The sequence below is a fragment of the Peromyscus californicus genome, unplaced genomic scaffold (genome assembly GCF_007827085.1).
Source record: "Peromyscus californicus insignis strain IS unplaced genomic scaffold, ASM782708v3 Scaffold_13__1_contigs__length_99412109, whole genome shotgun sequence".
Classification (NCBI taxonomy): domain Eukaryota; kingdom Metazoa; phylum Chordata; class Mammalia; order Rodentia; family Cricetidae; genus Peromyscus; species Peromyscus californicus.
Window position 1 is genome coordinate 46,814,846 of NW_026294424.1, and position 22,798 is coordinate 46,837,643.

General features: G+C 43.5%; 1 protein-coding gene and 1 long non-coding RNA gene across 2 annotated transcripts in view; one reads left to right on the forward strand and one right to left on the reverse strand.

The window, feature by feature from the left end:
- The window catches only part of Ppargc1a (PPARG coactivator 1 alpha), a 682,761-nt gene that overhangs the window by 606,318 nt on the left and 53,645 nt on the right, over positions 1 to 22,798 (reverse strand). The window lies entirely within an intron of this gene.
- Positions 1,725 to 13,917, forward strand: LOC128108416 (uncharacterized). Its single transcript, XR_008217463.1, has 4 exons — positions 1,725 to 2,463; positions 3,549 to 3,630; positions 7,125 to 7,263; positions 7,996 to 13,917. It is a non-coding gene; the product is annotated as an uncharacterized LOC128108416 (long non-coding RNA).

The window sequence follows — 22,798 nt, forward strand, 5'->3', positions numbered from 1 at the left end:
TGCTTTGGGTCCCGGATTCTAGACCCAATACAGGAGGGAAACAGAGAGACAGAGAAACAGAAACAGAAAGTAAGTGAGAGAAACACAGAGAAAAGAAAAATAAGAAAGTAGACTCAAGAGTGTCCTGTGTTTCAGACCTTCCTGACATGGTAGGCCATCAAAGAGTCATGATGACTTCCTGGAGATTCCAGTAAGCACATGTACAGGTGGATAAAGCCTCTTGAGAGTGTAACTATTATCAGGAAAAAGGTTTTCCTGTGTTTGCCTCTTCCAGGCATCTTGGGGTACTTCAAGTGTTTAGGTGTGTAAGTTTTCCTTAGCTCTATGGTTTCTCTGCCAAGAATGTTAGGAATAAAATATTATCACAAAGTTCTTTAAAATCTGATTATATTAGAAGGTTATTACTTCTCTAAAAATATGTTTCTGAGTTAAGATTTATTTATTTTTATTTCAGGTCTATGAACGTTTGCCTGCTTGTATGTCTGCGAACTACATGCATGTCCAGTACCTCTGGAGGCCAGAAAAGGACATCCGATCCCATAGAACTGGAGTAACAGATGGTTGTGAGCTGCCATGTGGGTGCTGGGAACTGAACCCAGGTCCTATGTAAGAATACTAAGTGCTCTTAACCACTGAGCCATCTCTCCAATCCCTTAAGCATTTATTTATTTTATTCTTAATTAATGTGAGTATGTGTATTGTGCTCAAGAGTGCAGTTGCCCACAGAGTCCCTGAAAGGGTGTCAGATATGGAGCTACAGTTGCTGGCAGTTATGAACCACTGGATGTAGGTGCTGGCAAGAAAACTCTGACCCTCCAAAATAGCAGCATATATTCTTAACCACTGAGCCATCTCTCCAGCATCATAAAACTGTATTCTGAAGGCAGTTTTTAGCAGCTTTATTTACACACAATAGTGATCTCTCCAATTGGAGTTTGACTTCACCTCCATCCACCCTTGTTCATAAAACACCCAACATTTCTGACTAATCAGTAAGTTGGGTCCATCATTAAGAAATTTATCCCAGGCCGGTGAGATGGTTCAATAAGCAAAAGCTCCAACTGTATAGGCCAGATGACCCAAGGTCAAGCCCAAGAAAACATGAAGGAAACAGCCAGAGGTGGTGGTACCCATCTCTAATCCCAATGGGATGGGGAGGAGGCCATGGGAGAATGGGCTGCATGCTCATAGGCTAGCTCGTCTGCAGGATTTTGCAGATGATGGAGAATCAGCTCCCACAGAGTTATTTTGACCTCCAAATGCACGCCCACACCAACGCCTGGACAGATATTCACACAATCACACACAAGGAATCAGTTAACGAACTGATTAATTAAATGAAAAGGAAGACATCTAGCACAACCATGCGTTTTTTTTTCTTCTAGTCTGTTTGTTCCCACCTAGAAAAGGCTTGGCTGCCTCTGACTTTAAGGATTCTGGTTAGCGACGGAGCTGTGTGGAGAGGACATGCTGATCTCAAAAAGGAAAAGAACCACAATCATGGTGTGGTCTCCGGAGAATACATTTATTTCTGCAGTATAAAACAAAATTAAATTCTTCAATCTCAAAAACTATTAAAAGGTTGTATTTAAAATGCATGAAGCATTAAAAAGACATCAAAATTAAAATAATCTCATAAATCTCTTCATTTAAAAGACTTATTAGAATACAGATCGAGGCAGAAAACAGCTGCCCCATACGCGGGAGCAGTAAATTATGACTATTTTAACTTTCTTTTATTTTCATCACTGGAAATTCTTTTCCAGAATAATCATATTGCGTAGCCAGACCAACTGTCCCATATATTTAACATGTGACTGGTAAATCACTTTCAGTGGACTCAGAGACAGATTCGCTGTGTGTTCTTTTAAAGATCAGCAGACCACAGGTTTGTTCCCTGCCACAGGATCCAGAAGGTACCCGCAGAAATTAACTCCTAATGGCAAATTGACCAAATTAATTATTATTCAAATTCAGCTTGCCAGAGCACTAGGGAAACCCTAGGAAACCCTGATACTGGAAGAACCATATTGTCTACCGCTTCCAGTTGGATCTGTCAGCTAAGACCCAAGGCAATAATCAACGCAACAAGAGCATCGACATGCACCCAGTTGCCATAAATCATTAAACGCCCCCCAACTCTCCTTTATAAGTGACTGACAACTAGGTGAAGATCTTTTCTTTAAAAATAAAGGTTCTCGCGCCGTAGACCAGCACTGTCAGTGTCAGTCTGGACTGTACGAGAGCAGTCCTTGGAGTACAATTAACCTATCATGTTGATAGCACCTCAGGGCCGGCGAATCCTAAAAGGAGGAACAGAAAGCCCAGAAGCGCACCATGAGGCCTCATGCCACAGCCTCCCTCCCCCATCGGATTCTTCAAGAACACACTGTGAGCTGAGCAGAGCTATTTTTGATAGAGAACGGCGCGATCCGCTTTGAAAGTCTCACACGAAGATAAAAGGTGTGTCCCATAAAGCTGCCTCCTATTTTTATCGTCTCCCTTCCGCGGGTGGACTCTGGCATCCGTCCCGGCTGGCAGAGATATGATTAGTAAACAAGGGGGCTTTATGAGGCGCTGCTTAAACACCCTGAGTCCACCTGAACTGATGCGGTAGTTAGTGGTCTGGGATCCTTTTTTTGGCTTTCTCTCCTCAGGAGGCAGCGCTGGTGGCAGAAGGAGCGCTCTCTGGCAAAGCAGCATCTATCTTTGTGATTCCACACACTTCCCATCGCCTCGGCTGTGCAGGCTGAGCAAAGCTCCTTATCTAAGAGCCTGGAAAGGATAACGGGGCTGCTGGAGTATAAAAACTGCTAGTATTTTATTTATCTCTCTTTCTTTCTGCTTAGATTACCATTATCTTTGGTCACTGAATTTTGTCTTTTGGACTTCAAATGAAGAGTGAAGTCAAGCAGAAGATACCCTCTAAGCCCAATGGAGCACCTCTCCCTCAGTGCATATGCACAAAGGTGCACGTGCACATACACACACACACACACACACACACACACACACACACACACATACACACATACACATACATACACACACATGCACACATACACATACATACACATATACATATACACACACATACACACACACATACACACATGCACACACACATACTCACATACTCACATGCACACATGCACACACACATACATACACATACATATATACATGCACACACATGCACACACACATACTCACATACACACACATGCACACACACACACACACACACACACACACACACACACACACACACACACTGGCACGCATGGCACACATCCTCCTCGCCTTTCTTTGGCTTTACCCTAGGGTTCCCTTCCTCATGAGTACTGGTAGATGACCCAATGACCCTTGCATAATAGTTACACGGTTAAACAATGTGAGTTCTACAGATGCTTCCAGAACCATTATTTAAGGTGATACTCAAAAGTAAGGGGAGCCAGGGAGATGTCTGTCATCTGGCCGACTATCTATATGAGGGGATATTGCAAAAAACGACTGCTAACTCCATTACTCTTTGTTTTTTCTTACAGATACGTAGAAGGCTTTAAGAAGACATGGAGATGGGTGAAAAAGCAGTCCCTATCTGTAAAGTTTCCATCACAACAGAGATAGGTATGCGATTTTCTGGTTATGGTAAGTAAGATTAGAGCAACAATGTGGTTAAATGTCAAGCAGCATCCTGCGGGCACATGGGATCTGTTTGGGCTAGAATAGTCTCCCACATGAAGCATGGGGTTTTGATATTAGTGAGAAGGGGCAAACACGGGTAGAAGAGAGGTTTCCTGGAATTTGGGTCACCACCACCTCTTGTTTGCAGGGTGAGTCTCACATTTGTAGTTCTCAACGCAGAAACACGGAAACTGCATTGATTGCTGCTTCATGTTATTTGTTTTTATCATTGATAGTCACATTGAAATTTCTCCTTCAAAAGGCAATTCTGAGACACTGCTGTAACTGGAAAGCCAATGCCTCATGCCCTACATATGACAGAATTATGAAAATAAGACAAAGGAAAGCAGAAGGTGGCATGAGCCTGGCCTCGGGCTGTTACAAAGGTGAGGCGATGTATCTACCACCCAGCTAGTCCACTCCTCGTACATATACCAGAAGGAATAAAAGTCAGCATGTAACAGAGATCTCTGTAAACCCATGTTTAATGAGGCACTATTTGCAAGAGTCAAAATACAGAATCAGTCTAGGTGCCCTCAGTGGGTGAGTAGATAAAGAATCTGGGATATATATATACATGACGGAGTATTATTCAACCATAAAGAAGAATAAATTCATTTGTTTGTAGGAAGATGGATGAAAGTAGGGTGAAACTAGACTCAGAAAGGCAGACACCATGTTTTCTCTCCCGTGCAGAATCTGGGTCTAAGAAAAAAACATTAAAGTAGGAGGGGAATATGGGAAGGGATGTAAGCACAAGGGAGAACGGGGGACAGGAGGAGGTTCATAGGTGATTCCAATCCAAGTTCACATGAAAATGTCCATGTTGAATCTCATTCTTGTGTACAATAATACACGCTAAGCAGAGAGAGAGAGAGAAACAGACAAAAGGAAGGCAGAGTAACAGGGTGTCGCAGATTCACCAGCAGCAAAACCAAGACCCGCTCCTTGACATGTCCTGAGGGGCCGAAAGAATTCTAAACTGCGTCAAGTACTCAGAAGTCACTCAGGTACCACAGTGGCATGGTGGGTGGTAGGGTACTCATGGAGTCATTGTGAGCTCTTTTAACAAGGCTATCACTGTCCCTCGGGAGCTGGTTTTAAAAAAAAAAAATGTAGGAGGAGAGAGAAGCAGAGATACTCATCTAGTTAAGAGATACCAAAAGGCTTAACTGGAACAGTGGGAGGTGGGATGGAAGATAGGTTGTGCTGCCCCCAGCAGTATCCTGTCCTGTCATTCCATGTCACACTGTGCTGATGCTCCCCCACACTGCTCATCCTTTCTCAGAGCCAAGTCATTATTAGTGCTTTTCATCAAGTCAAAGATGTTATCAATTGTGAGCTACACCATTATTTTATGTGCCACTAAGAAAGAAAAATGCTGCCAATTAAATGATGATACACCATCACTTGTTAGAAGCATCCAATTTGAGAGATGCTAAAATGGAGGTGGGGGGTACTCGTCTTGGAATCAATGAGACACATTATTAATCACTATTGCTTAAAAGCAAATAATGTAGACCTTGGAAGTTAATTGGCATTCAGAAAACAATGAAAGGGCGTATCTGGTGCAATGCCCTGCTGGGTAGAACTAGAGCAAAAGACTGGCATCCTTTAGAGATGAGGCAGGGTAGAATTGTGATTCCAAGCCGAGCCAGGGAGATCCAGGTTTGAGTCCCACTTCCATCGCTTACTAGCCATGGAAACTTAATGAGTAACAAAATCTCAAAACTTAAGTTGCTTCATCCAACATTGACATACCCCTCAATGGAAAAGTATAAGGACCTTAAGCATCTTCCTGCCTCGATTGCCGGAAGTGTCTTCCAACAAAAGCTAATCACCATTAGTAACTCATGATGTCAGTGGTCATTAGTTAGAAAGACTGTTTTTTTATCTTTATTTTATGAGATCCAAAGATCCAGCATCCCCCATGGCACAAGCCTTATTGATGACCACATCAATAACACAGATATTAAAACTGATTGGCAAGAAATAGAGTGGGGTTCTATATGAGACCACTCATTTTGGCTGGTCAGTTTACAATGCCACACTCAAGCTCCCCACAATTTACTGTCCCAGGGCTCTTCCTGAATGACAAATATGTGCCTGTGAAAATCTGTGTCTGTGAACCATCCTAAGGTGGATACATGGAGTGTTGTACCCCATAGGTTAGTACTTGGGGCTCTTTATGGTAAGAAAGCTGCAACTTTTTAATGTCTGAGGTACTCTGTAGAATCGTTCAAATTTCACCACAACCTAAGCCTCATGCCAGGCCAAAGAAATATCAAAGATGACACTGTTGAATACACAGAGGAAGACACCAATTCAGACATATCACAGTGGGACCTTCCTGGTGTCATGCCACTGGAAGTTATGGGACCAGGAAAGGAGACCAGAAGGATTCTGGGGAATGTGCCACTCTCAAGGACAGTCACAGAAAGAAATAGGACTCAGTAGGCAGTAGTATCGCTCTAGAGCAAGTATACAGTACTACCTCTTAGGACAGATGGGGACAGTGGTGAAGGCATAGAAGGCAGCTGGACCTGCAAGAAGCTATCTCTAGATTCACCTCTAAAGTTAACAAGCTTGCAGGGATGAGGGGCGGGAAGGGGATGTTAGGCAAGTTTCTAGCTCTCTCTGCTAGGTGAAGGTTCCACCTAATCTCTAAGAGAAAGTCTGTCCATAAGACTCTTCAAGTGCTCAGCCCTAAACAGGACATTCATATTACCTCCTCTAAGGCTCAGGGAACAACACAGAAGAAGAGGCAGAAAGAATGTAAGAACAGAAAGATAGGGAAAGGGAATGTAAATGCTGTCTTCTGCGCATGGCACCGCCAATGCGATCATGATCTCAGTGTCTGTCTCCAATGGACCTGTAAGGACTAGGCCTGTCAACAATCAGTTAAGGATGGGGAAGGGCCTACATGAACCTACCACTCCGAGTTGAAATATGGGCTACTAATAGATTCTAGAGTAGGGAAGACATTCTCTTTGGTTGTGTACCGACTGATAGATAGCACTGGTTAATCTTAGCAGGTCACAAAACAAGACAAAAAGACATGAATATGAGAAAGGGACTTGCAGGAAATGGGGTGAGTAATAGAGATTAGAGGGAAATGGTGAGGAGAGGGTGACAGTAATCAGAAGACATTTTATACGTGCATATTTGTTTGGTGTGTATTTATAAGAATGAATTTAACAGAAATTTTAAATTTCTATAGATGTATTCATTGTTGAAATATAACATATATACTATGTAAATTCTTATTTTTCCTTTAAAAACATAATCTAATATCTTGTAATGCTCTAACAAAATTATAGTTTTTAGAGAATATAATATAAATATGGTGATTTTTTTTCAGCAAAATATAAAGAGGGTCATTGGGTCTTGACCCCTAGAGTCAAGCGCTAAAGTGCTCTGATGTATTCTTGCTGTAGGCATGCTGCAGTGCAGACTGAATGAGACTATGTCTACCAAGAGCACTCAAGGGAAAGACAGATAATATGTCTTATTGTGGAGCACTCTCTGTTGGATGGGTGGTATCATTACAACCTGCTCTACTGTGAAACAACCAAGGTAAATTGCTCTGGGCTCTAAGTGCAATCTTTTCCTCTTCCTCTTCCTCTTCCTCTTCCCCTCTCTCTCCTCCTCCCTCAACTCCCTCTTCCTCTCCATCCTGACAAAGCAGAATTCATATGGCCCTAGCGGTCAATTCATTGATCAAAGCTCATTGCACTGGCCGTGACTCATGCTTCAGACACAATGATGTAATACTCTCCATGACTCCCTTTCTTCCACTTCTTCTCATTTTTTCTGGTCTCTTTCTAGAAAGTTCCTCTAACTTCCACAACTAGATCCTCTAGGCAAAGGCTATGAACTCAAACACAGGACTTGTAAAACTCTAATCCCCTCTACTTGTCAATTATATAATCTCATTCATCCCTACATTCCAAAAGGGAGACCCCAATAACAAGGGCTAGAAGCTTCTGGAACATGTTCCTTGAGTGTTGCTAGTAATAGCCAATGAATACATAAGTCCAGCAATAGGAAACATGTATGTAGTGGCATGCCTTTATTCTGTTCTATTTCTATACACTGGGAATGCTTATTTATAAAGTAAATGTTAACATGCAAAATTATACCTGTATAGAATATTTTGCCTTGTGGAAATGCTTATAAAATTTTCACATGAATTGCCTAAAAATAACTAATATTGCTCACTCTGAGTGATAATGATAAATTCTGTTCAAATTTCTGACAAAGAAAACAATTTACATTTAATTTCAACAATTTTATTTTCATTTTTAGATGTCCTGCTTGATCCTTTTTCACATCTTCCTAGTTTCTTTGGAAGACTTTTGGGTCTGCAGATTACATAAGTCTGTTTCTGTGTTCTTGTTTGCAGGTCTCTGACTTCACTGAACACTTTAAATCTGCTTGTCTCATTGTCCGTATAGTTTTTCAGTGTCGTCATAACTCTGATGGGTAACCTACAACAGACTTAAGGGTCTTGTACTGCCGGTTGTGTTTTCCCTCGACTCAAGTATGTAAGAAGGAGATTCCTTGTGAGTTTGCAGTTCTGGATTCTGAAGTGATCTAGGTGGTTCTAGAGCCTAGCAACCTGACAACACTAATCACGGTGATGATGAGGCTTCTGACAGTGGCGGAGGTGCTGATGGCTTTTAAATGTATTCATGGACAACGTGAGGGCCACAGGCCAAGTGATGAAGTACAAAAGCCAGTGCAGAACAAATGGAACCTTCTTTGTTTGGACAAAGCAGAGTTCAAAGTTGCTCATCATGTCTGGAACATCTGAAATTGCATCAGATAGATGTATGTAGGTACCCAAGATACCCCTTATTCTCGCAAGAAATATTAGTATTCATGCAGAAGAACCACAGTGTGTATTATCATGGTACAATTCACCGGCATGAGGTTTCAAGCTTCCAGCATGAGATCAAGGTATACTGCATACTGAACCCAAGGTCTACAAAGGGTGCCTTACTTCTACTGTTCAAAAACCCTCATGCTTTGAGGTACAAAGAAGAAACCACCCCACCTTCAGGGATTCACACAGTTAATGTTTCCTGAGCCCCTAGCATGTGCCAGGCTTGGAGCTTGCTGTTTTCCTTGTTCACCTCTCCCTGTCTTAAAAAAAAAAACCTCTAAGAGAGATGCTTAGTACCCACCCCCAAAAAGGAAGGAGCACAGCAGGGCGGTTGAGGGCATGATTTCTGGAATCAGTGCATCTGGTCTGAATCCCGATTCTGTCATTCACCTTGAGCAAAGCGATTTCACTTTCTTGGGATCCTAATCTACCAGTAGGTATAACAGTAAGGGCTGACTAGAGGTGGGGGGCAGAAGGGTTAGTCAATTGGAAGCTTCAGGAGCAGTCAAGGCCGAGCTATTACTATCTTACTGGCAGACAAAGGAACAGAATGTGATAGAAGTCTGATTAGAGGCTGCAAAGACAGCTCAGAGATGAAGAGGGCTTGGGTTCCATTATCAGCACCTATATTAGAGAGCTAAAAACTGCCTGCAACTCCAACTTCAAGGAAGATCTGACACCTCTGGCCTCTGAGGGCATCTGCACTCACATGCACACACCCACACAAAGACATACACACGTATGCATGGTTAAAAATAATGAAAAGAAATCTTTTTTTTTTAAAGAAGTCAGATTCGATTGCTTAGTTTTTAGAAGCAAAGCTGGGACTTGAACACACCCACTCCACTTGAGGCCCTGAATGAAGTGGTGTGACACACAACACTGTCTCCACACTATCTGACCTCTGTCTTCAGACCCACACCTGCTCACATACTGTGGCCTAAGACAGGAGTATATAGAAAAAAGGTATGTCCTGTTCTCTGGGCCTGGTCAACTCTTGACCTGCCTTAGCCTAACTAGAGGCGGTAGATGACTTGTTAGGGGCAGAGAGGGATAGATGTCAGAGACTTGACTCCTGCCGTTGACTTCCATGCCCCAGCCATCAGGTGGTTAATACTGAGGAAGATGAGGATTGTGTTTTCCCCCACCAACATGCGCACTGTTTGAGAGCCCGTGAACACCATCAGCACCAAGCAAACCTGTCTCTGTTCCAGGACCTTCTCAATATGAACCTCATGAAGAGCTGCTGAGGCAGAGACTGTCGTCTCTGGATAAGGAATCTGAGACCTGGTGTGGTCAGGCCAACTGTCCAAGTACGGACGGTTAGACAGCAGGGTTGGTGCTCAGCCCAGAACTGGGTCACAGTCCTTCTACTATGTTAGCCTAAAACCTCAACCAGGGATGACGACGGAAGTCAAATGACACAAGCTTCCACAGCGGCCCAAGACTCTGGAGACAAAGCCGGGGCTTGAACTTGGCTCCGTCTGCCTTCACTACGGCTCCCCTTCTAGCATCCGGCTACTGAGGGACTGTTGCCCCCTCAGTGCTGTGATTGCTCTAGACTCTAAGCCCCATGAGGACAGGATGAGAGTCAAACTAACTTCCTATTGTATCCCTGGAAACTAGGACAAGTTCTTGGCTCTCCTTAAGGGACTGAACAAATATTTCTAGAATGAATGAGTTATGAACAAATAAGCAAAAGAAAACCTCCACCTCACTCCTTACAATGACTCTGTGAAGCAGAATTTGAATCCTATGCATGCAGGCAAAGCAATGAAATCCCCTATCAAAGGTCATACGAGTTAATGAATGGTACAGATGAAATTCAAAAGCAGCATATCTGCTTCCCAAATCGTATCTCCTATTCCCAAAGGAGACAATGTCACTCCCCTACTGGGGCTACTTTGAAGATGGAGGGAGATAAGGAGTATGAATGAATGTGTTGTGCAAACTCTGCACTTTAAAAAGCTGGTAACTGATTTCTTAACACAAAATCAAAGCCTAAAGCCAAAACAGCACAACTTAAGTGGAATTTTAAGTACTGAGAAGAAAGAAGTGTATTTGAGAGGGGCAAAGAGGGCATAGAGGAGAGCCATCAGTAGCTTTGAAATCAAATCACACCGCTCCAGGCGGCCGCCTTCTCAGTGTGTAGATGGAGAATAGCATCCCCAGTTTCCAACCACAGATTTGCAAGATTATCCAAGGAGCACCAAAGCAACACCCTGCTCGGTGTGGGACCCTCAGCAGACTGTCAATCAAACCTAACTGCTTGACAGTGACAACACAGCATAAGGAAGAAGTATCCCGGATTCAAGAGATGCACTGCCTATGATCCTTGCTCAGAAAGTCCCTTGAACTTCAGTGCTGTTTTTAGATTCCTAGGCGATGTGTCTAGCCTAAAACTCCCATGGCTAAATCAAATGATTCAATTAAGCTTGCACAGCAAATTAGAATTTAGCAACACCTTGCATCTAAGGAGTGTTTAGTGCCATGCTCCTGTCTCTGTTTCTTGTAATAGCCATATCCTCATTTTCTTTTTAAGCAGAACCTAGATACATGCACAGTTATTTACCCACAAGACCAGCAAATTAAAGCCCAGGTGCAAACATGGGTGCTGGAGAGACTTCCACTTTCTTTTCATCCCCCCAAATATGGCTTAAACCAGATGAGGAAACTGATAACAATTGGGTCTGATATTAGCCACAAACGCTTGTGCAAAACAGAGGTGGAGTACCAGCCTTCGGTGGTTGATAAAGTAGACATCTTTCTCAGATCTCCAAAACCTGGATCATCGGGCTTGGAAACCCATGAGGATAATCTTGGGAGGTTTAGGGGTTTTTTTAAGATGATAAATAAGGCATGGAAAAACTGAAAGATTATTGGAAAATGCTTCAAGAATGCTGCCCTAAGTAAAACCCTCATATCTCTACCTTATCCCCCATTGGGAGGGGAAAAAACAAAGCCTTTAGCTGGCAGCTTCCAAGGGTGAGTTCAGGGGCTCAGGGATGAGGGCACAAAAGCCCGTGGCCACTCAGTCTTAATTCAATGGAACGCAGGCCCAGAGTTGCCATGGTTTGTGGAATTTTTCTAGAGAAACCAGATTTTTTTTTGTTTTTTTTAATTGGGGAAAGTGAGGAGTAAAGATTTCTGATTCTTAATTGGTGACCAATAAAAAGGTTTGGACAAGCCACCACAAGATGACAGTCTGCAGCCTTTCTCCCGTAGAATGATGTTATAGTGCCTATCACACAATAAACTCACACTGGACTTTAAAGACCCCACTCTCCACCCATCAGCTGTCAGTTACCCCCCTTTCCCAGCGACCCTTTAAATTTCTTCCCTGAGCTTCACTTTCTCCATCAGCAAAATGAACTTGAGGATGTCTGCCTTGCTTATTTCATCCAATTTTTGCACAAATCCAATAAAATAATCATTTCAAAAGCAAGAAATGTTCATTTTATGTTCTGAGTGCCAGTACGAAATCAAAATAGAGTAAAATAAAGCTAAAAAGTCCCTCAAACTGGAAAGCATGTTGAATGCTGTAAAATGGGTACTGAATGGGAAGTATCCCCCAAAATGGAAGTCCTCCAAATTTTTAGTTATCTAGAAAGCATGCAGGTGGCCAGTGTATTTTCCCTCCAAAAGAGTTCATTCAACAGAAATAATGGAAAGTATATGTTTAGTACCAGGAAGTGAGAGAAAGAGGGAGACAGAGAGAGGAAGGAAGAGGAGGAGGAGGAGGAGGAGGGAGAAGAGAGAGTGCTTTTATGCAAATTTTATTTCCCTATAATAACTAAAACTATTCTGCTAGAAGGAATTATCTCTATAAGCTGGCAGCTGTGGTAGGCAGTGAATTAAAAATGGTTCTGGCTATGGGAAAATCTGTTCTATAATCGGTGCTATTCTTGGCGAGAACATCAATCCAGCCCAGTTCCCATGATGCTCCACTGTGTGAATGACATACAAGAGTGAGATAGAAACTTCTATGATACCACCCATGGGTATGGTGCCCCACCGAAGACACCACACTGTTCTCCAAAGAAGAAAGTGAAGCCATTGGTGGCCTCTGATCAGCCGAGAAAGCAGAATCCCTTCACTTGACCCTGGAGGACAAACCAGTCTACAATGCTTCATCCAATTCAGCATTCCTAGATTGCTCAGACCTAGTACAGAACAAGATTTTGTACATGTCTTTTCTCATGCCACTCCTCTCCGCCTCCCTTTCTATTCTTCCTTCTCCCTTGACCCTTTTCCCTCACTTTCTTCCTTTCCCTCCCTACAGTTCTAATACAAAGTAAAAATGTGAAACTCAAACCTGGAAGCACAAGGTGATGGTTCTTTGTTTGTGGGAAAGGCACATGCTATAGAAACAGGTCTTAAGCAGTAAGCAGTCATTGTCATGCTATACCTAAAGTGTCATCATATTCTTAGTGATGCAACTGCTTGCCCAGTAGAAATACCTTCACCCTTAGTGGTCAACGTGCTCAAGGTAATATAGGGGCCAGTGTGGCAGCTACAACCAGTACCCTACAAAAGGAAGTCAGGATTTATCTGTGTAGGTAGGCATGACACTTACAAGTGAATCCTAGCTCCTCATTGGACCAAGAATTTTCCTGGGAACATGTGTCCCCCTTATACCTGAGGTACCTGTCTTCTCTCCCTGAGTCATAGGCACCATCTTTGCTTCTACTGTAGTAATGCATTTAACTCCCTTCATATCCTTTAAAGCAACCACAAGTCAGTACTAGGAATGCCAAGGGATTGGCAGAACTAGTCATCCTGCCCTTCCAAACATTAGTCAGCATCCAAAGTCCATCATCCTGGAGACCAACCAAGCTACCCACATTCATACCCACAGGGAAAATCAGTCCTCTGTGAGGACCAAAGGAACTCCATTCTAGCCCAACGGTCAGGGAAAATCTCAAGACGGCAGTGAACAAGGCCACGGGTTAGAGCAAGACTACTGGATTCCACCTTAAGACTGCACATCCAGCACCAAGCCAATCCTAAAAAGCTCTACAGAGATGCAGGAAAGGCTGCTGCAACTCAGCTGTGTTCCCTGGAGAACAGGAATTGCTCCTGATATCAGATATCGCCACTTAAGACGGGGGAGCCATTCTATATATCTCCGTGTTCCCCCGGGCTGGCTTCCTTCCGGACTTCTCTCTCTCAACCCAGGCAGCCAACAATGCATACCAGGCACCGTGAGGCATGCACACATTTTTTTTAGCCCCACTTGCTCTCTCTTTGAAGCTCCTGAGAGCTCCAAAGTCTTCACTACAGGCACAAAAGCTGACTGCATTCTCACTTCCGTAGGAAAGCAGAACAGGGTGGCACCGCAGGGTTCCTTTAAAAGACAGCTGCGTCCATTTTGCTCATTACTCTTCATGTATAAACTGCAAATTGCATTTGCAAATATTTTCTTTAATATAAAATTGTCATTTCTGAGCTTCCTGCAGGCGCCCGGTGCCTGGGCAAAACAAATAGCACTAATGTAATCTAGGGTGGGTATCATCCTACAGCCTTTGCAGAGGGAGTGGCCACACCCTGCTGACCCCATCACACAGGGAAAACGCACAGCGAAGGGGATGTTTGTGTGACATACATCATTTTCCTACATGGGGAAGCTGTGGCACAATTTGCTCACAATCTCTGGATTCTCCTGGATCTGGTCCAGCGACCCTCAGTTCTTAAGAGAGATTAAATACATCTGCAAAATCCTCATTTCTACTCACACCAACCTTGTTCTCTTTCTCCTGGACCTAGGTTGGTTTTCCCTAGAAGTTCTAAAAATAGAACTAATCCACCTGAAAGAAAAAAAAAAGAGTTAAATAGAAGATACCGTCACCTAGAGGCTTGGCACAGGGGGCCTGTGCCTCAATTATCGCCTCTGTAAAATGGGGGATATGAAATGTCCCCTCTGCTGCGTTGTTGATGAAAAGTAAATCTGGCAATCAACCTGAAGAGATGCTTAGCACTGGTTAGCACACAAGTACAAATGTAGACCCATTCCAGACCCGTGACGTTTCAGTTCGCAAAATGGGAGGCAAGTATTTTAAAGCTTCTTTTTTAAAGGCTCAATCGGAGCCAAAAGCCCAGGATCCAACACTTGAACCCACAAATCAATTTCGCCATCACGAGAGAGAGGAAAACTGATTCTGCTCTTCCCAGAGTGATGCTATAAGACCTACGCACCACCACCCACGCACTGCTTCTACCAAATCCTTTGGTCCTGAATGCTATCAAGCTTCTGGATGTTGCAGTCCGTTTACAAATGTGAAATGAAGGGGACAGAGATGCACTGAAGATGCTGGCCATGAAACGCAGGCCAGGGAATCAAACAGATGAACCACCCCGCTGCTTAACAAATGACTGCAAGTGAAGGAAATTGGAGAGGGGCCGTCTTAGACTAAAAGAAACGGGGATGTCACACCCACCAAATGCGATGCATAGACCTCTTTTTTGTTCCTGCTTTGTGGTGGGGGGGGTTCAAATTCCATCAATTGGAACAGTAACTGGATATCTATGATAGTAAGTAATTCCTATTTGTTAGCTGTTTTTCCCACTGGGAGAGTCTAATTCCTGTATGTTGAGTCTCCCGCAGTCTTGATGACTGGCTTCTTCAATGGAAAGAACCAAAAGTATGTAACTCAAAACTAGGTCATTAATGCCTCCAACTTCTGTGCATGCATCTCTAAACCCTTGCTCTTGGGACATTAGGTCTGAGAACTCAGCAACTATGCTTGGAGAAGAGACACACGTGAGCATCTCTAAGAAGTTAATGGCCACATCTGTGTCTCCAACTGAGCATCAGATGAGCAAGTGATCCAGAGATCTATGCTCACACATTCCCAGATGCTGCCACCCTATGGGAAGGTGATCATAGGCTCTCTGGACTCCAAATGAAGTCAGTCAGACCACAGAACCATGAGAGATAACTTTGAGCTGGCATCCAAGCCAATTGGAAGGTAGTCCATTATACAGAAAAATACACTTAGAAAACAGGATCTCATGGAGACATATTCTTAGATGGTAACAGAGGAAAAAAGGGATCTATTTGAGACTTTCAAATCCATCCAGCTAATAATTAAAATAAGCTTAGCCGTGAATGACTTTGTCCACATGCAGATAGGCATCAGGAGGGAATATGCTCCTCTCCTCCTGGGTATTTTGGAAATGGTTAGGAGGTTCTTTGTTAGAGCTCTAGATTTAGCAGGACGCAGTCTGAAGTACACAGAAAGCAGAAATATTAGTGGATGTCAGGGGATTCTACCCGGCAGAAGGAACCACAAATGTAATTTAAATGATAAGTCTTGGTGCATTTGCAGTTACCTGTCCACATGTGGAAGTCCATCTTGGAGATGACAGCAGCAGAGAAGAAGGAACCTAGAGACAACAGCAGCAGAGAAGAAGGAACCTAGAGACCACCGTGACATTCAAGCCCCAGCTTCACCTCAAGCTGGAAGTCCTTGGCCACATTCTCCAACCTCTCTGAGCTTTGCTGGTTCACATGAAAAGAATCTCTGCCCTGATGAAGCTGCCATTGCTTAGAGTGTTAAAGGGGCAGGGACTAGTATGAAGTACTATAAACACATGCACATAACTGTTGAAAGCTGTAACAGAAAAAAGTCCTACTCCCAAGGCTCTTGTCTTTGATCCCTGGAGATGCTTGTATCTGCCAACTGGTGCAAAGAGTGTGAAACTCTTGTTCTAAAACACACATCACACCCAGGAACTGGACAGAATGGACTTCTCTTGGGAGAATATTTTGGAAAGCCCAGTGAAAATCAAGCTGTGTGGGGTGTTCACCTGGGAGCTTGGGGAATCTTGAAGAGGCATGTGCTCATCACTCAGGGTATCTGAAATGGAATTTCTCAAGAAAGTTATGTGGTTGTCAGTCTAGGAATATGTCATCCCTGGACCAGAAAGTCATATGTGCTGGCAATGGGAGGTCAACCCAACTGTTTCTCCCTGAGGGCAACTCCATGTCAGAGCTTGATGACTGAGCTGCTCAAAAGTTCATTGACATTCAGATAGTTAATTATTCTCACAAACAACACCAAGTAAGCTAGCAGATCACTAGCTTCACTAATAAACTAATCTACTAACAACATGTGCTGTGATATCAAGAACTATAATTCTATGTACATCTCTCTTTACGCACCAAGTTTTGGGGAAGAAAGAAAAAACTCTGTAACTGAAGCAGACTCCTCTATTAACCTAACTTTCCCTTGTGTGTGTATATATACACACATATATATGGGTGAACACATGTGTGGGCACAGTGGCCCATGTATGTGCATGTGCCTGTGGTCAATGCTGAGTGCCTTTCTCAATCTCCATCTTGTTTTCTAAGACAAGGTTTCTCACCGAACCTGGAACTCAGTGATTGGCTAGTCTGGTTGGCTATCAAGCTCCAGGAATCCTCCCACTTCTGCCTTCCCAATGCTGGTATGTTCCACCCAACTTTTTGTGGGGGTGCTGGGGATCTGAATTCAACTCTTCATACTTGTCTGGCAAACACTTTACTGAGTCATCTTTCTAAACCCTGCTTTTCTATTTTGATACTCTGTTATTGGGGGAAGGGGCCTCTTAACTGATTGTATTTAAAAAGTCACTGTAAATGTGTACATTTGTTAATGGCTGGTCATTTTCTAGTAATATATAACAATGTGTTAGGTAACATCAAATCGTAATAAAATAAAAAGCATCAGTGTAAGACATGGTTGCCTTTCTCCTCTCTACCAAAATACCTCTAGTGTGTGGCTATCTTTCTGTGCATTAATTGAAATGCCTTAAGCTAGCATTATCCAGAGAGTGACAGAGACCCCAGGACACCTAATTTTAATGGTGTTATATTTGCCATTTGAAGATGTGTATATATGTGGAAAACACGGGGTTAAACAACCTTAATGAGATTTTTGCATTTGGTGACAGCTGTTTTTAATGACAAGTCTCTTCAGAAACATTAATGTGTATGTTGTGAATCTCTAAAAGGTACCCAGACATGTTTTATTCAAGGAACTGTTCTCTGGATTCTTGTTTCTGAGAAGACCCAGGGGAAAGAAGAGACAGTAGCTGTACTTGGTAACTAACACTCCAGCAACTTCCTGTTCACTGATAATTTTACAAACTAACCCTGAGGTGCGCGTGTGTAAAAACAGGTCTATCAGGAGTTCATTGCTGGCCACGTAGTAAGTTCTAGGCCAGCGTGGGCTAGGTGAGACCTTATCTCAAAACAAAAGAACAAAACTAAGAGCCATCATAGCCACTGGACAATGACTAATTAAATTGAGTAGGTATTATATTTAATGGGCTTTTTTCATTAATTAAAACTTTATTTTAAATACCTTGCCCCCCCCCAAAAAAAGCAGTGAGATTAACCAGATCCAAAGTCTGTACATCTCAATGAACTTCTACACAGAGTAGCCAACATTTAACTGTGGTGCTACATGTTAGACTTTACATTTTTCACTGTCACATTTATCTGAGGCAGGGTCTCATTATGTAGTCTTAGCTGGCCTGGAATTCACTATGTAGACCAGGCTAGCCTTGTACTCAAAGAGATCCTCCTGCCTCGGTGAGAGAATTAAAAGTGTGAGCTACTACTCCTGGTTCAAATATATTTTATGCACTTATACACTACTATAACATGAAAATTAATGCATGACTGAGTTAAAATTAGAGAAATAACCGACCCTACATCCTCTTTCATGGCCCAAGTGTTTATTAGCTATATTCGGCCCCCATCATCACCCTTCCTTGTTATTTTATCCTTCCTTGTTAGCCTTATAACATGTAGATACCTCCAGGAGAACATTTAGATAGCCTTTATTTTTTAATTTTTAAATTATTTTCTAATTTTTTTTGGGGGGGGGGGGTTTGAGACAGGGTTTCTCTGTGTAGCTTTGCGCCTTTCCTGGAACTTACTTTGGCGACCAGGCTGGCCTTGAACTCACAGAGATCCGCCTGGCTCTGCCTCCCAAGTGCTGGGATTAAAGGCGTGCACCACCACCGCCCGGCCTATTTTCTAATTTTATGTGAATGGGTGTTTTGCCTGCATAAAGGTCTATGCACCACATGTGTGCCTGATGTCTGAAGAAGTCAAAAGAGGGTGTAAGTTCCCCTGAAACTGGAGTTACAGATGGTTATGAGACAACATGTGGATGCTGGGTAATCAAACCCAGGTCCTCTGCAAGAGCAACAAGGGCTCTAAACTGCTAAGCCGTCTCCCTGGGTTTTATCTTTTGTTTTTGTTTTTGCTTTTCACTTTTTTGTGTGTGTTTTGTTTTGTTGAGACAGGGTTTCTCTGCATAGCCCTAGCTGTCCTGGAACTCTCGCTCTGTAGACCACACTGGCCTCAAAAGTCGTGGAGATCTGCCTGCCTCCACCTCCTTAGTGTTGAAATTAAAGGCCGATGCCACTGAGCAGAAGATGCAGAGCGTCACCATAGCGCCCCTTCCCCATGTGCGTGCACACAGCCTTCTCCTGTGGCCATGCGCCATCAGAGTGAGTGGAGCCTGTGTTCTGCCAGGGCTCCCGCTGGTGCCACGCTACTGTAAGGGATATGACACCACAGCTGCAGCACTCTACAGAACAGTTTCTCTGCCTCAAGTCACCTGTCCCCCCCCTCCCAAACCCCACACCCTGGTACCCACTGACTGTGTCTCTACCTTCATTGTTACACCTTCTCTCAGATGTCAGGAAGTTGGCATTATACCACAATAAATATGTTTGTCACACAGGCTTCCATCCCTGACTACTGTATTTTGGGGTTTTTCCCCCCATTGTTTTTCATGATTTAATAGTTGGTTTCCTTTTTAGCACTGAATAACATTCCACTATGTGGTAATATTATAGTTCATTTCTCTATTTACTTATTAACGGACATTTCAGTTGCCTCCAAACTTGGGAAATCATGAATAAAAGCATCACAAATAACCGTGTGTAGATTTTGGTAGGGATGTAAGTTTTCAACCTTGGGTGGAGGGTGACTGCTGAATCAGATAGTAAGTGTGGTCGGGGAAGGTAACTTTGTGAGCAACTGTCAGACTCTTTTCCAAATTGGCTGTTCCAGTTTGCATCCCCATCAAGCAATAAATGAAAGTCCACACTGTCCACAAATGGGATCACTCCACAAGCTGGCATATAACCTAGGCTTAGTGGGATTTTGCTGCTTCTTTGCTTGTTAATTTGTTTTCAAGACAGGGTCTCAGCACATAGCTCAGGCTGACCTAGAGCTCACTATGTAGACTGGGATGACCCCAAATTTGTGGCAATTCCCCTGCTTCTGCCTCTGAGTGCTGCCACGCCTAGCTTATCTAATGTTTTAGCTAGGCAAATAGAACCTAGCCCCCAAGTGAAACACCTGTGGTTTTCTCAGAACTGTTACTCTGTCTCTTGCAGTTCACTAGGGCAGAGGGTCAGCAGCAGTAGCCCAGAGTTCGAGTCCCTCCCCTGCAACTTAGAGCTAAGAATGACTTACGCATCTTTTAAATTTTTTTTATTTTACGAGTGTGTGTGTACATGTATACGTGTACATGTTCATGTATGAAGGTACCTATGTATATACATGTGCACATGTACATGTGCACATGTGCATGCGTGCATGTGTGTGTGTGTGTGTGTGTAAGAGAAGGAGAGAGCACATGTGGGCACCAGAGGACAATCTCTAACCATTATCACTGACCTTTAAGACAAGGTCTCTCATTAGCCTGGAGCTCACCAGTTAGGCCACACTGGCTGTCCCGTGAGACTTAGGGAGCCTCCTGTCTCTGTCCCCTCAGCACTGGGAGTACGGGCACATGCTACCATTGCTGACATTTTTAGATGTGTTCTGGGAATCAAACTCAAGTCCTTGTGATCGTGAGACAAGCACTTTGCCAACTGAGCCACCTCCCTAGCCCCATATATATTTGCTGAAAAACAAGTTAAAAGAATAAATAGACTTAACATGTGAGAATTACAAGAATTCAAACGTCAGTGCCTACAAATAAAGTTTTATTGGCAACACAGTCATGCCCACTGCTTTCCCACTGCCTGCAGTTGCTTTTGCTCCAAGCAGCTGAGTGGCACTTGCCAAATAGGTAGTGCGGTCTGCAAGGTCTACGGGAGACATTTGCTAGGCATGGCCCAAAATGTCAGCTGCAATTAGGAACACCACACCTGTGAGACTTAGCCTTCCTCCAGAATACACAGGGTAGCTGAGGGAGAAGCAATTTTCCTTCATGGTATCCCTCCCCAGAGCCCTTGTTACTTTCCCACACATCTTCGAATTGTCTAGGCATCCACGCTACAAGTAGAAAGTATTGAATTTTGACTCTGCCAGAGGGACCTAGTGCTGGTCTAAGATTTAGCCAGCATTTCCCCTTCAAGGGAGCTAAGCAGTATCCTGCCTGGCTTTTTTTTTTTTCTTTTTTTCTTTGCCTTAAGGTTTGTTTACACTCAGCAGGAGGAAAGGTAAGAAGATAAAAGCCAAGCAGAAGGAATAAAGGAAGACAAGACTACAGCAAATCTCAGAGCAGACCAGATTAGAGGAGCAAGCCCTGGGGAAGGACATGTACAAGTTAGCAAGGCTGCAACGGAAAGGGAGATTATGCCAGCAACAAGGTGGCCAAAGGCAGGGAGGAGGGCAGTGGGGAGGCGCCACAGGCAACAAGAAGGTGAAGGTGCAAATCTCCCAGGGTGAGTCCCTGAAATTGTTAATTTCATTCTGGCTATTAGCTCCTCCAGCTAGCTGAGATCCTTGCTAGTGGTCAGAAAGGACTGGAGCCATAGGATGGAAGGTGTTCGAGAGGAGGGACCTTACCCAGTGTTCCTCAAGAGGACCTCTGTCACTGAAGATGGTTGGAAAAGAAAAGATGCCTTTGTTCTTTTCCAACTTCCAGGTGATCTGAGGAGCAATAATGACTGAACGCCCGCTGCACCACAGGCCCTACAGGAAATGCTTTCCATCTGTTTGTGTCTTTCATCCTGTTTCTCGTGTGTGTGTGTGTGTGTGTGTGTGTGTGTGTGTGTGTGTGTGTGTGAGTTTTGCATGGGTATGCATGTGCACACATGTTGAGGTCAACTTTCAGGAGCTGGTTTCCTCTTCCCGCCATGTGGTTTCTGGGGATCAAACTTGGGTCATCAGGCATGGAGACAAACTTCCTTACCCATTGATCCATCTTAGATCCTTATAAACATCCCAGACGTCAGTCATATTTTTCGGGGAGAAAGAATTAGAGAAGACAAATGACTGTGCTAGCAAGGAGCAGGGGAGGGAGCAGAGCTGGGATTTGAACCTACGATGGTCCATCTCCAAGTCCATTCTTACCAGGAAGGGACACCATCTCCTTGTCATCATTAGTTAAGATAAGGACCTGAATGCACTGCATTAATCCAGCAGGAGCTGAGTAAATTCAAACTCGTACACTTACGGGTGCTAATTCTAACAGCAGCTACAGATACATCTACCAGTCTAGGTATATCCCTCAAGCATCTGCATCTTACAAAGTGATTCTCTCTCACTTAGCTCATTGGATGCTGCCTGGAGCCTGAGTGGGCAAAGAAAAGAACGTTGGGTTCTCAGCTAATATCTTCCTCCCATTCCCTCTGCTCCTTCCAGGACAGTAGCAGACCAAAGCTATGTGTCTAGCCACCTTCAAGAGATGGGGACAAGATGAAGTATAATTACACTCACTGCTCCTCGGAGTTCACCTGGGACAAGCTCAATCTATATCATTTGTCCCTTGTCCCTCTCAAAAGTCCCGATTGGAATGATTAAGTATATATTCACCCCAGGTCTATGGTTTTCAATCTTGATTGTATAATCGGATCAACTGGAGCATTCTTAAAACATTGACTCTGTATCTCAACCGCACACACTCTGATTTAACTTATTTGCATTGAAGTTAAGTATAGATATTTTTTAAGCCTTCATGTTTTGATTTTGTTGTTGGGACCAGGCACTGCATCAGCTCATAACTAAAATTGTTGAGTAGAATTTGTGAAGAAAATGTTTTAGCGGTCTTCTTGTTATGAAAACTACACAGGATGGCTGGAGCTCATGCCACCATGTTGATCTGTGGAGCTCCCTTGAGTATGAAAAGTATACACCCAAGGGCAGAGTAGTAAGGGCTGAGGTCACAATTTCCTTGGAACTCTGGGGTTATCTTCAGACTATTACAAGAAAGAAAATAAATCTTTTCATTTCCAAGTCACCATCTCGAATTTCTAGGACCA